This window comes from Pteropus vampyrus, unplaced genomic scaffold, assembly GCF_000151845.1.
Source record: "Pteropus vampyrus isolate Shadow unplaced genomic scaffold, Pvam_2.0 Scaffold8, whole genome shotgun sequence".
Taxonomy (NCBI): domain Eukaryota; kingdom Metazoa; phylum Chordata; class Mammalia; order Chiroptera; family Pteropodidae; genus Pteropus; species Pteropus vampyrus.
This window is the reverse complement of record NW_011888789.1, coordinates 7629544-7645271: the sequence shown is the minus strand read 5'-3', so window position 1 is coordinate 7645271 and position 15728 is coordinate 7629544. Positions and strand designations below refer to the sequence as shown.

Here is a 15728-nt window from a genome sequence, read left to right as displayed (position 1 = left end):
CTTCAAAAACTTAACTGGCTTTACCCAGATAGTTCCTCTCCCTTCCTGCATGACCTGATCATAGAAATTCCAGCATCAGATCATCGTTCCCACTGGAGCCTGGCTCTAGAAGGTATAGGAAAGCACAGGGAGGCACAGGGAAGCCTGCACACCATCACTGTTCCACATGGAGCTAGAAGCTCAATGCTACAGTGAGACAGAATGCGAGACCACAGCAGATCAAAAGCATTACCTCTGGGAAAACAGCTACCTGGGGACAGCACAAACAGGATGAAATGGAAAGTGTTCATATTTCTCAGGTATTCATAAACTTTAGAATTAGTACATGGAGACTTGATCTATAGTTGCTAGAATTTAGAACTATCATCTCTAGCACTGGTCGGCCTAGTTAAAAACATGTCTTTGCACTCCTTTATTTCCACGAAGACAGTCTTTTACATTTTTGACAAGATATTTACAAGTAGAGACAAAAGGAGTGTTGGACAAGTATTTAAAAGATATCAGCATCTATGATACTATGGCAATAATAGGTATTTTTTAAATAATGAACTATTTGATTATTCTTTATCTTATTTATCAAAATAATAACTAATTTCTCATAAGACAGTACTAATATAGTTTTGCTTTGCTTTTTAAAAATCTTTAAGCTAGTTGGTCACATAACACATCATAAAATTTTAGCTAAATAATTTTAACCTTTGTTAATATGACTCTAGTGCAGTATTACTAAAATTGAGACTATTTTTTTACATTTCACTTTCTTATAACTAATTATATGAGATTGAACTAGTTCTACATTCAATCTTGAATATGTAAAAGAATATAGAGGTAATATGAAAAAAACTGGAAAAACAAAGAGTTTGATAGAATGTTTACCAACTTTATCATATTGTTGAAAATTAAAGTCTTATTCCTAAAGTCGCAATAATATAAAGCTAGTACCTGCAAGAAAATTGAGATATTAGAAGAAAGTTAAGTCTAGTATTGACTTAATAACAAGAGGTTAGTCTTATGTGTATTACTCAGCACCATTACTTTCTCTGTTTAAACAACCAAAACTAAACATATTAAATGAAAGGCTATTTATTTCTTGTTGATTTTCACTGGTGATCCTTTGATGTTGTGTTTGTCCACAGAAACATTTGATGATCTTCTATGTTCAATGGCTGGGCTTTGATGAGGTTTCTTCTTTCTTTTAAGTTCTTGGAATCCTGAATTCTCAGAACCAACACTTCGTATCTTAGTGTTTTCTAGATTGCACCATGTCCCTATGGTCTGTACTTCAAAACCTTATTTTGCCATTCGTCATCAAAATCATGAGCATCACTTTCATTAATACTGATGAATTCCTGATTGACCTCTTCATCTCCAGTCTTGTTCTTTGACTTTTTAATGACATAAGCTTGGTTGTGAAGATGATGACCAACAGCTATTTTTTCTAGTCCATCGTCAGAATCTCTCAATGCTCTCCGAGTTTCCTTTATTCCTCCTAGAGCCTGGCAGGTTTGGGTTGAGGCCTGGAAAACCTTTGATGGTTCATCTCGTACTTTGGATTAAATTATAACTGAGGGAGAACTAAATGAATGTCCATTTGGATCCACTGAAAGGTGATCAGTTTCTTTTGCATATATACTGTTTTACATATTTAACATCATTCGGTCCATTGCCTGAAAAGGGTTGACATCTGTACAAGTCAAGAAATTTTCACCATCATCACATCCTGTATGATTATGACCTCTTCCTCTCCCATCAGAGATGCTGAGAAAGTTTCTTCCAAAAGCTTCAGAAAAACTTATCATCTATTGCATATTTTCTCAAAGTGCAATAAAAGAATCGCAGTCTCAATGTGGCCTCTTCTTTATACTTTTAGTAATAGAAGTTCTGTCCAGCTAGTCCTCAGTGGTTCTCCAGATTGATTGTTCTATAATTTAGTTGTAATTTTAATGCACTCATGGAAGGAGGCAAGCACAGCATTTACTTACTTTGTCATCATGAACAGAACTCTTAACAGGCATGTTTAATAAATATGTGGGAAAGGAAGGAAGAAGAGAAGGAAAGAAGGAAGAAAGAGAAGGAGGGAGGAAAAGAGGGAGAGAGGGAAGAAAGATAAATTAATATGTGAATTTTTTTTAAGTTTCTCAAGTAATTGGATAATGAATATGGTTCTGTGAGCTAAGTCAGTCTCCAAGTCTTGTAGACTATTTAATCAAACATGTAGTTTAGATCTGTCGTTTAGGTGATATTCTAATGCTACCATGCCCTGGCTATGTCTTACTCCCCGCTGGCTTGAAGACTTTAGGGCATAGCACAGGGCTGGTCAAATCACAAACCCCAAAAAGACTTGTTGGATGGATGATTGATCCCTAGTATCACAAACTAAAATTCAAGATACAATGTGTGTAGAAACTGCAGCAGGGAATCCTTGGGGAGCCCTGAAATAGTGTTAAAGATTGACCTCTAAGGAACTACTCTGTAAAGTTTCTGTTAACTAAAAACCTTTCTAACAATCCCCGTACCACAATTAAGTGTAAATGCACACACACACACACCCATGTACATATAGACACACACACACCCACACACACACGCACACACAAAAGGGGAGAAGAGCAGAGGTGATCAGCATCTTGAAAGTTTGAATTTATCTTTGATACCCAGAATCTGAGGAAATAAAAAAATAAAGCAATTCAACATGAATCATTACTATCCACACAGTGTCCATAGATATCATTGGGAAACAAATCTATTTTCCAAGACTGATAATTGCTGTTACTTTTAGGAGGCTGGACGCAGTTTAACTGAGTCCTTTGCTTAGGGTCTCACAAGGTTGCAATCAAGGTATTAGGGCTGCAGTCTCATTTGAGGCTCAGCTAGGGAAGGATCTGCTTCCAGGGTCATTCATTCCTACTGTGGGCAGAATTCACTCCTTTGCTGGCTCTCATCTGGAGGCTGTCCTCTATTAATGAAGTCACTCATAGTTCTTAGCCATGTACAGTTCTCCAACATAGCCAACTGTTTCCTCAAAGTAAGTAAAGAAAGAAAAGACTCCAGCCAGACGCACCCTAAAATTTAATGTAATATAATCAAGTAATCGCACACATGTAACTACATGTATCTGGACTATATTGTAGTATTCTATCAGGAAGAAACAACTCAAACTCCCTGCTTCCCTTCAAGTGGTAGTTCTCACTCGAGAGAATGAACACCAAGCATCAGAGATCATAGGGACAGTTTTCAGAGCCTGTCCACCACAGTAAGCAAGGATCTTGAGCTGTCCCCTCCAAAATACCTCAGTAATAGTCTTCATGTTTTTCTATGAAACCGTTATGCAAAGAGAAGTGTGACACGATTAAAGGATGAACATTAGCCCCATTTTAGGAAATTAGGAAAAAAATAAGCAGAATTATCCATAAACAAAATTATTTGAATTATCCATAAACAAACGCTGAACAAAACCCAAAACAGATTGTCGCAATACATATTTCTTATGTAATCCTGTGCAACATGGATTGAGGGGATTCTTGACCCTTTATGATAATGGGTGACATAAAAGCTGCACTTGGCCTTCATTTAGAATAAGATGTTTGGACGAATTTTGGGGGGGAGTATCATTTTTATTCTTAATCATATTTGATATGCCATGTTCCTCTAATGAAAGATCAGTTTTTTCTTTGCATTTGGTAAATGAGAGCTTATTTTGAAAGGCACAACTACATCTAAGCCTAGAGGGAAAGCTTATTATTTCAATTGCCATATCTTTGGTGGCATTAAATAGCTCACTTCTCCAAAGAGCAATGAATTTTGAGCTCTCATAGCCATGCTCAAACCACACTATCCTTTTCAATGGGATCACAAAATGTAGCTTACAGACTATTTTTTGGGACACAACTTTTACATCTCTGTATATTGTTGAGAAGAATGTCTTTTCAAGAATTACTATTCTCTCCCTAATTTTGGGCTAGAATGTTATGCTGTGATGGTCTTCAGATCTATAGATATACTAGTTTTTTTTTTTAACAATAAGATCTTATCTAGCTAAAACACTATCATGTTTGCACGTTCTAGAAAGCACTTAACCGTAATGCTTCTTACTACTTTTTATTTACTCGGGTTGACAGCCTTTTCTGTTTTAGACAGAGCCTTTCTTCCATGTTCCTCTCCCCAAACCTGGGGAGCCATCTTCCCTAAACCATCCAAACTACATCCGTGAATATTTTAAGAGAATCAAAAGTCAGGATAAATCATCATGGGCTCTATCCTTTCAACAATTTGAGACTAACCTGTTAGATATTGCATTAACTCTTCTCAGACCTCATTTACAAAAAGCTTACTGCAAGAGCTTACATGCTAACTTAGGGACCAGAAAGTAACTTCACTTCCAAAAAGTAAGCATTCCCTCCTGTCACTGGTGGGACTAATCTTTTTGGTTATTAGTTTCATATTTTATAAAGTTTTCAAATCAAAACCCAAGGACCTCTTTCTATTCCTAAACAGCAGTGCATGCCATTGTCTTTGTGAAACTATCATTTACACATTGTTCAGACTTTCCTTCTAAAAGGTTACATATAGACTTATACGGATGAGATATTAGTGTTTCTTTTATGCTGAGACATTTTAACAGTACCTTACATTTTATTTTAAAAGATCATTGAAGTTACTAAATGTGGCTTTGATAAAGCTGATTAGCTAATGTTCATTGATGACAATTCTAGTAGTCAGAGGGAGAAAAAAATCCCTCATTGTCACACGGTAGTGCAGACATATATTTTTCAAGAATCTATTAGCAAAAGGATTTGTTCTTTTGACCACCAGATTCTCTTATCCTGTATTTCCCCTAACCTTTTCCTTTGCAAGTCTGGGCAGCCTTCAAGGCCCCATTCATATGACACTTTCTCCGTGAAATCTTTCCAAATTTCACCATTCAGCATCCTTCCTTTTTTCGTGATCTTAAAATATTATTTTGGAACCACTATTAGAGCATTCATTTCATCCTCATTCACATCACACTCTGTTTTTTTGTCTTTTCCAAGTGAATTGTAAGTCCAGTGACAAAAGCATCAGCTTACGTTTTCTCTGTTTTACCACAGTGCATTGCAAGTTGTATACTATAATTATCCAAATAAGAAACATCTCTCCAGTTTTTATTATTATGGAATGTTGTGCGGTGTCGACAACACAAAACAAATTGGTTTATATTTTACAGCAACTATAAATCTTGTAGTCAATCAGGTTTCCCCTCTTTGCTTTGCTTTCTAGGAAGCTTGATTTACATTTAGGCCTTCCTCCAGAATTTGAGGGCCTAGGTTTCTGTGTACTTATCTTTCTTCCGCCTTTAATGTTTTCTTTCCTTTTTTTAAATTTTTATTTTTAACTCATTTTCCTTCAAATAAATTCAGTTAGTTACATTAACTTTACATGTATGTATTTTCGTGACTACTTTAAATCAACTGTGGAATGGCACCCAGTATTTAAAAATAAACACGTAATCAGATACCTAATCAATTGTTACTGAATTAAATTTAAGGCATTTATCAGACAAATTCTTTTTATGCAAGAATTATTCTGTGGCTGTACTAACTTCAGAAAAATAGTAATTAGTAAAAGATGCCAACCTTTGAAAATAAAAAATAAACTTATTATCTATATGAATTTTTTTTTTACCACAATAGTTCATTATTACTAGAATGACAGATAACAGGCGGGCAAGTAGGGTTCTATTGTTGGTTTTAAATTCTGTTTTCTTATGTGTAAAATGTGTGTGTGTGTGTGTGTGTGGCGGGGAGTAGGGGGGGGGGTTGTTTAAAGATCTCTAAATCCTCCTCCACTTCTAACATTATGGGATTCTTAAACACCCTTGGCTCTTCTCTTCTCTCCATCTATGTTGACATAGCCATAGATCAAGGAGGAGGTCTGAAAGTTGAAATAAATCTTTCAGACCCTTAATTTTCTGTGTTAGTTTAGATTTCTAGACTGATGACGAATTAAGAAAGAGCTGCTTGGAGAATTTGACAGTGGGGATTTATATGTGGCCCACCATGATAATCTCAGGATTTTTTTGAAGCTTCATAGTCATGTGAGTATGTGGATGGGGGAAAAAATGAAAAACAGTGAATACATATTCAGAGAATAGAACATAAAAACAGCTTAATGATTTTAAGGACATCTTTTCCATTAATAACTAGTCATTTAACTTGAAAGCCTTAGGGAAGAAAAAATTTGTTGAGAAAGACAAGGCAAGACAGATGGAGAAGAAACGATAAGAAATGAATGTCAGACAATGGTAGCTAGATGTGGGGCACCTGTAGTGAGAATGAAATTCTATCATAACTTCTTCTCTTACATTCTCCCAGTTCCCCAAACTTCTTTGAATATACCCTATACCTAAGTACACATCCTGAGAATGCCAGAAAGGAAGGCCGTGTTCTATGGTGTTTAGTACATAGCTGTGAAGTACCTGTGATCTATTTATGAGCTGTGTGATCTTGAGTAGTTTCCTAATTGACTCAGATTATCGTCTGTAACATGAAGATAGTAACACTACTTATCTCATAGCATAGGGATGCTATAAGGATTACACACAATGAGATGATGCATTTACAATGTAGAGTGCAGTGTCCGTCATTCATTCATTTAGTCATTTAATACATACTTACTGAGCACCTACTTTGTGGCAAGTGCTAATCTAGATACTTGAACTATATTGGAATATATCTGTAAATAAAACAGATAAATATTCCTATCTATGTGAAGGCTCTGTTGTAAGTAGGCTCTGTAGCTAATTAACAGAACCAATTAACAAGTGGCCTAGGGGAGGGGGTGTCATGTACGAGCTTGATGTTCCTTAACATGGGACTGGGTGAAGAGAAGGAGTTGGAAAGAGATCTTTTGGGAAGGCCAAGGGCCTTCTTAGCTTAGCAAACTGTCTCATGTTTTGGCGTATGAAGGATTTGGTCAGCTTATTATTTGCATATTAACTAAGCTATTCATAAATATTGTTAAGTATTTTTTTTTTATGATTAGAAGGAAAAACAATGCACAAAATAAAATAAATCATTTACAAAATAGGAAAGCTTACTAGTTTAGAACCCCAAATTCACATGACAAACATACTTTTTCCCCCATGTTTCAAAGTTGTTTCTCTGAAACTTAAGGTAATATTCTTTGTAACGAGCTTTACAATCAAGGGTGTACAAGTATATAAAATATTTGACAATATTTACTTTTTACAGAGTGAATTAAAAAAAAAAACCCTACATACATTTTCAAAAGGAAACATGTCTTGTAGAAGAGATATAAAATGATGGAGCTATAGTCAGGTGTTTATAGTTCTAGAGCTGCAATCAGCCACAGAACTGCTAGTACTTTATGGAAAACCCTGATAAATTCTACTTCTGATACTTGTTTTCACAACTTCAGCTGTTGTTTGGTCTCCTTTCTCTCTAAATGCAAGTCAGATTTCCTCTACATTCATTGTACATAAAGAACTATTTAATTGGAGGTTGTGTTGAAAATTCTTAGTAAGAGGCAGTCCTAACTATACAAGAAACTAAGACAGACACAGGATTTAGTATTGTGTATGCCCAGTTTAGGGGTTTTGATAAATATTCTAATTTCCCAGGTGTTATGGGTTTTCAGAGTTACTACTACTTATTAAACAATACTATACCCTAAGACTTCCAAGTGTCAGGTGGTTAATGCTCACAGCAATCTTGCATGTTAGTAATAATAATTCTCCTCTGTTATAGATAGAGAAAAACTACAGAGGAGTTCTGTAACTTTCTCAAGTCCATAAGTCACAGAGCTACAGCTTGAACTCAAGCCATGTGGCTCCAAAGCTCAGGTTCAAGGTTGTATCTAAACGATGCTAAGGGCACTGTGGGCCTAGGGGCATGAAGCCCATTTTGTCCAGATAGGCTTAATAATAATGGTAAGGGAAATAATATTCCATGAGGGAAAGCTATTAAAACATTTAATATTCATCACAAATTATGACATGTATATATTTATACTCAGACATGTGTCCCAAGTTAGGAGATATAAAATCCAGAGTTCATTTTAGTTTCTGAAATGGAAATGTCTAAGTCAATCTTTTCTGGCCTTGACAGCCCAATACTGCAGAGGTTGTAAATGCACAGATTTGGTCCCCACTCCCAAGAGATTCCTATTCAGTAAATCTTGGGTGGGGAATAAGCGTGTGCATTTTACAAACATTCGTCAGATGAACCTGGTGTATAGTCAAAGTCGAAATGTAAAAACTTAAAGATATTTAATATTTAATGATAATTCAAACCTTGCCCACTTCATCAGTAGTGTCTATCTAAAAAGGCCAGAAAGAATAATCTCCATGTTGAATTAGTAGCCCTTCTATTTGCAATATTAGGTAAAGACACACACATACACATACAACACACACAGTGACACGAGCGTAGATAGAGGTCTTGTTTTAACACCATTTAAAATCATCATGTATCAGTGTAACGTGCTGTCCTGGGTTAGATCTAGGAATAGGAAAAGGTAATAGTGAAAAAACTAGTGAAATTCGAATAAAGTCTAAAGTTCCGTTAATAGTATTGTACTGATGTTGATTTCCTAGTTTTGACAAATGCACCATGCTTACGTAAAATTTTAACATTAGGGAAAGCTGGGTGAAGAGTATATGGGAACTCTGTGTGTTCTTTGCAACTTCAATGCAAGTCTAAGATCATTTTAAAATAAAAATTTTAAAAAAAATTATATCTAGGTATAAAAATATTGAAGTGTTATTTCCATTTTCCGAGTTATGAAGTGTATCCTAAGGTGGCCAAAAGCATTAAGTTTCTTTCTTCCATAACCTGAATTGTTAGTGACAATGGAGAAGGCAGAGACGAGGCAGGAAATAAAGGTCAGGAGGGGCAGAAAGCTAAGGAGAGCACCCAGGGTCGACGGAATCTGGGAGAACCCAGCCCGAGGCAGGTGCTGGAGGCCACATAAAGCTTCCCTGAATGATAGAGACGATGCTGATTCTTTGAGAGATTTTTCCCTTTGCTGACTGTTTTACACCGTATAGTAGCAAATGGTTGAATGATTCTGGTACGTAGCAAAAGATGCAGGGCAGGGCCCTGGCAGGACTGGGGGACTCAAGATCCGAGAGTTATTGAGAAAGATACTAACGGAGTAAAGTAGGTACATAAAGCCAATGCGAATTAATCGCAGAAATTAAGAGGGACTCATCTACGGTGCATTGAAGAAGGAGAACTGGGCTCTAGGAAGAAGTGGAGTGTCAGGAACAAAGGAACTGAGGACTGAGACATTTGGTACCTTGTTCTATGGGCTGCTCCTGCTCGGAAGTGAAGCGTGGAATTATTGGGACAGCAGGTACTTTCTCCAAAGCTGCATATTTTGTCTATGACTATTTGTTAAGTTAGCGAAATAAACTTCCGTTACGACTTATGGTTTCAAAGTTATCTAGGCTGTTACCTCAGTTTTTCTAAAAGACTTCTGCCTCAGAGAGATTTCCTTCTTCTCACCTCAAACTTTTCACTTGTGAGCTTCTTTCCCGGTGCACGTTTCATACTAAAACCAGCAATGTGAGGATATGTAGGTGTTTTAGCAATCCCATTTCCAGATGAACAAGTTCAGGCAGTTGAAAGTTACACACCCAGGTTTGGGAGGATGAGGGACAATAGTGTCCCAGTATCACTCATTTTATCAAGTTGGGGCAGAGAAGAACACATGAGTATAACATGTGTTACAACATGTTTGCAGCTTATGAACTATCTAATTACCCAGTTGAAAAGTCAATCGACAGCCAAGTCCCAGAACTTATAAAATAAAAGGAAAAGAAAAAGTAGTGAAAGAAACATAAGTCTTGTGTAAAGCTGATTACAAGAGGCTGATGAGAGGAGAGATATGTGAAAAAAAAAAAACCCTCACAGAAGTCCACATAAGTAGTTTGGAATGTTATTACATAAACTGCAACAAGAGTAAAACCTACAGGCTTTTACATTTGACAGAAATGAGAGTTTAGGGAAAAGGGAAGCTGAATTCATTTACCTATCCTCTTATATTTCCCCAATGTTCAGATATCTAGTATTTGCTAGTCCTGCACTGATTTAAAAAAAAAAAAAAGTTGTATGTTTGTATTGTTTTGAGGGTGCTAATTGTGTGCTTCTCTTTTTAACTGCAAAACTCAAACTTATTTGGTTTTTGTCTTTTGGTGGTTTCAACCTGGAAGGTGAGCCCCATGTCAGAGTGTCTGTGTTACCCATATTGAGGTTCGGGAGAAGGACCACTGGGACCACTAAACCTGTAACCCAGAGCAAAGTATTCTCAGATCTCTTACTCAAATTGGGTAACTAATAAGCTGTTGGGCTAACTTCCATTTCATTTTGCACTTGCATTTGGACATATATATTGCCCATTTTAAGCTTTCTTCTCTCAAGAGGTAGTAGATAAATATAGTGGTGAAAAAGCTGGACTCTGCAGCCAGACCTTCAGGCTTTGAATGTTAGCTCTACAGCTTGATAATTGTGTGATCTCAGCTTGCACTTGTTTGTATTCAGTTTTCTTGTCTGTAAAATGGGGATAAAGGCACTTATCTTGTAGGGTTGTAAGGATTAGACGAATTCATAAACATAAAGTGGATGGAATGGTCCCTGGCACATAACAATTACAATATAAGGATTAGTTATTATTCTTATTTATTGCAGGAGGATCAAATATTTTACTTTTCCCCCCAACTTTGGAATGTTATTTCAGAATGGGAGTGGAGGAGAGATGATAGACAAAGAGACTAAGTCAAATTCTCCCCTTGCCTTCATGCATAAATCCTCAAGGAAACCCACCCGTAGGAGGCAAGTGTGTATTAATGGAGATAAAATTTTGGCTCCATGTTTTAAAATGAAGTTTCTTCAGAGCTCGACACACTCATCATTTTGTTTCTTGGATTTCTCATTCTGTTTATATGTGTCCTATATTGGAAATCATAAACTGGGCTAGAGTTTTCAACACTTCTTGGACTATAGCTATTAAATCACTCTTTTGAATCAAATACCAGACAAAATATGGTTATACTTAACTCATGGTCATGGTTTTTGGCCTTAAAAAAGGGTGCCAAAATTCATTAAACTAATCTTTCTTCTAAATGACCCTAAACGTTACTATTTCTTATACAGTGGATTTCAGAGCTTGCTGTTAATTTTCAAATCGCTTTTAGAAGTGAGACAACAGACACTGGTCTCCGAGTCGGTGGTGGTGTGTGTTTCAGGATGTGTGGGTCTTCCTGCCCTCTTTTTTGTATTTAGAGCCAGATGTGAATCATCACTTCATGCAGGGATGGAGTGGAAATCAAAAATTATCTAGCTTATTCTAGACTTTCAGATTTCATAACATAGTAAAATAACAATTTTAAAAATTGGGGACTGACATCAAGTTGCCGAATTCATTTGTGAAGTAAAACAAATAAAATTATCATCTGCCATCACTATTTATTCATAAGAGACAGAAAACTTTAACACTTTGATATAACATAGTATAATAATATATTACATGTGGCATGTGTATATACATACATTCTCAGAAGGATCTTATCAAGAAGTGGAATATGAGAAGGAAAAAATCTGTATTTTTCAATGAAAGAAATTTGACAATTTTTTTCTCTATAAGAATGCAAAATTCATCTAGGTGGAAACTCTGCCTTTCTTTGTTTATCTCCAATTACCCAGAACTATTCTTAGACTCTAAAGAGCAGCCAATATTTGTTGAATAAATGAATGACTATACACGTCTGCAAACTACATTGTCATCATTTCTCCCAATTTTTCATTATAGCTTTATCTGATAAAACACCATCAGAGCCCAAATACAGTGCTGGAAACCACTGATCATTTAAAATATGACACATGTTATATGGAAAAAGACTGGAAAGCAACACATTTGTATTTTAAAAACTCTACAAAATAATAGTAGTAAAAATTTTGAAATAGTTGCTAAATTATTTTTATAGTGAAAAACGAGTAATTTAAAAAGATATTCTAGCCAGTGTACTCCAAACTGTGCTTTGCAATGCATTAATGGGAATCAATTTTAATGAGTCACTACCAGCTTTAAAAAATAACACAATAAAAGAGGATAGAAAATAACACTGTGTCATATATAGTAAAGTTTTGTGTTATGAAAGTCATTAAAGTACTCCTGGAGTTAAATAAACACACACTTAGGTAATAAAGAGCACATTTTGGACTGTGGATCTCAATGGCAAAAAGTTTGTGACCCGCTTATGTAGACCTCTTCCTTACCTCTAGTCAAATACTAGCCCATCTCCAAAAGGTCTCACTCCATTGTTTTCCTGGAATGAAAGCCTAAAACCTTCCTTGCGATAATGCTGTATAATAAACTACTAAAATGCAGTGGAACTTAGATATTTCATGTCATATTTTTATGGAATCAGAAAGTAGAATAGTAAACACAGTTTCACATAGCCTCAATAAAGAGGATTGTTTGAAACAGGTAAGAAAGAGAAGATAAAAGGCACTAAAGATGTTGAACTTTACCTGAGTCTTCTGCTGCTGGAAAACAGCAATTATTAAGAAATCTCTATAGCCTTTTGTGTTCCGACAAATGACTAACAGCAAAGGACGCACCTACCCTCATATGTTAAGATAAGACCTATCGTATCTCCACCCTTTTTCATGACTAGTATAAGACTTATAGATGACTCCCTTGTTTACTTGCCTCTGTAAAATCCCAGGCCCTTTTCTCTTCCTTCAAGGCATTCATCGTTATTGAATATTCTCCCCATTGCAATAGTTTAAATAAAATAATCTCCTTAATTGTCTGGCGCATCTTGTCTTTAAGAGCTTGGTGCCATGACTTGGATAGACTGGCTCTTGCATTCAGATTCTTGTTCATTCTAGCCAAATAATGAGGCCTCTTGAGACCCACTTTGTTCTGTTCTTGGTCCAGGGACCCAATAAGGAGTCCGGCTCCTGGATCTGTGATATGGACTTTTGTCCATTGGTAGCAAGCCAAGGATTTGATTTTTACCTCTTTTGAGTTTTTATTTGTTTTTTCTATGTATGTGTGTTAGCTTTTTTTTTTTTTTTTTTTTGGTTTTGTGATTTGACGATTTGGTGATCTCTATAAATGGATTAATGATTTATAAAGATTTTGTCATTCTTCGGTAAAAGTGATGAGAATTTGGTTTGTTACTCTTTCCTGTTTATCTATTTTGAGCTCAGATCAATTAAGATTCATACCCACAGGGAAATGAACAGCTCTTTCATATGGACCAGTGACTGTCTTTCTCTAATTCTCTAATTCTAATTCACTAATTCTGTGTTTATTCTTCACTCATGGCTTAAATTTTAGAGTTGAAATTAAACTCTCTCTGTCTCTGCTTCGACGTGTCTTAATTCAAAAAAGACTTTACCTCTCATTGTGTGAGTATGCAACACTTCCCTATCTCAGGTTAGCATTAGCAAATTATACTGTAAAATCTCTTAAAGAAGCTCTATTCTAATTGGCTTAGAAATAATCATTTACATAAAGTGATTATTTCTAAAATTTCCAAAAGTTAAGGCATTTAATATTAAATTGACTCACTTAATACTGGATTGATACTAAGTTGAGCTGATTAATGGATCTTCATTATATACCTAGATCATATCTAAGATAGAATACTATAGTTTATCACTAAGCATAATTTTAAGTGTATACACATTTTCTTTTTATTTATTTGTGTTTACAGAGGCTAGATATGTTTGGGTCTGTTAATAAATGTATTCTTTTTTGCCACTTTGTAAAGTTGTACTATAAAGGACATGAACAGCTATTAAAAGTTGTGAGATGTGTATTCATGAGTTCTGTTAGTCTGCTACAAAATGCTGATGTATGACAGTTCATAATTATCCATCTTCCTTTTTTCTCTTTCAAATAAAAGTTACTGTAGCTAAAAAAAATTATACTCGATATATATGAATGAGACTCAACTAGAATTAATTGTTGGTAGAGTGGGACAACTTTGTATGCAAGATTTGCAGGATGTGTTTTTGTTAAGGAAAAAAAAAAGAATAACTTTCTCCTCAATGGCTACTTGTTAACATGGAGGACAAAACCTGAATAGATGCAGTCAGTTGCAGAAAGCATGGAAAAGAGACTTTATTTGTTGTAGTCAAGGCTGGCTAAGGTTTGATAGATTCATTTATAAGATTTTTCAGAAAGAGCTTTAGCATTAAATACTATACGATGGAAAGTAGAATTTATTTTTCTCTCTGTTAAAAAGACAAACTTTTCGTGGATTATTGTTCTACTCCAAGCAAGAGATTGTAAATGTTTTTCTTTACTTTCAGAGTAATCTGCCTAGAAGGCAAAAATTCTGTGTCTTAGAATAATTTCCTGTATTTTATGTTGACTTTATAACGTCTTTGATTATTTAAGAGAATGGTCTTCTTATTTTTGAAAAAGTTCAGATTCTTTGCAAGCATGTAACCATCCGTATTTACTTTCAAAATCTTTTACTGTAACTTTAGTTAAACAGGTAGCCAAGTATTATTTCTCAGGAATCTATGATCTTATCTTAATCAGGTGTTAAATTCTTCAGACAGCTGTAGATATTTTCCCCTCCCAAAACTGATTCCTAAGTAATATCTTTTGCATTTAAAACTGTCTTTGATATTTCCCAAAAGGTTCCTGGAACTCACAAAGAATTTGTTATTACACCTTGTAAAAAGAGAGATGCTACAAGCAATTAGGTTTATTTGATATGTTACTATTGATGAGTTGCATGGGAATCGTTGTCAAATCAGAAGCAATGCTTAGCCTTCCCTAGAATAAATCTATATGGGTAAAATGCCATTACTATTCAGAAATTGTATGCTATGTGGGAAGTTCCTAGAGAATTGTCAGTGTCTTTGCTACCTATAATACAATTCTTTTTATTCAAGTCCTGGTGTTGCTTTGCCTGATATTAGACAAAGCTCTTGCAAATCAGCTACAGGTCAGAGCAACAAAGATTTGTCTCAGAGCCCCATGGAAAAGGCCTATGGCAGGTACTTTTGATTTGGGGCAGAGCTTTCTGATGGCATTACTTCAACAACTTTGAAACCATACCAGTGAATTGAAGGAGGATTTCTAGAACCCTTGAGAAGTAGATGTATTTATGAGACTGCTAAGCCATGATGGAGCAGAATAAGAATTACATAGGACTGAGTGAACTGATAAGGGATGACTGTTGGTTCTGGAATATCGTTGATATTTTAATGGTCTATTTCTGGACATAGTGGACTTCTCTTTTTCTTAAGCTATCTGTAACTCTTGAAAATTCAGCAGTATATGCTTTTGTAAAGAAAAATAAAACATTTGTAAATGGTATCTTTTTCTTCATGCCTGACTGTTGTAGAATTCAGGAATTCTTATTGAGTGTTCTTATTTTCATGGCAATATAGTAATTTGAATAGATTCAATATGAATCTGTCTTCCTTGTTAGCAGGCACATGAAAAACAATGGCCTTGCCTGAAATGTTTATTTGTAGGTATGCAACAATGGCCTTGCCTGAAATGTTTATTTGAGAATAATACCTATTTAATCAGATATGACCAGACATATTTAAGGAACTAAGGGTCAACTATGGAGCTATGTTTATAGAGCCCTGTTGAAAAAACTGACCTAATTTCTAGCATACAGGGTTCCCAGCCTTACAGGTGAGTGTGGAAGGTCACTTTCTGGCAGGCCTAGGAAACCTGGAATATTT

The 15728-nt window shown here is 35.5% G+C and overlaps 1 protein-coding gene and 1 pseudogene across 1 annotated transcript in view; both read right to left on the bottom strand.

Moving 5' to 3' along the window:
* NRG1 (neuregulin 1) overlaps nucleotides 1-15728 on the bottom strand; it is a 1003268-nt gene that overhangs the window by 430543 nt on the left and 556997 nt on the right. The window lies entirely within an intron of this gene.
* Nucleotides 1084-1829, bottom strand: LOC105300041 (annotated as a pseudogene).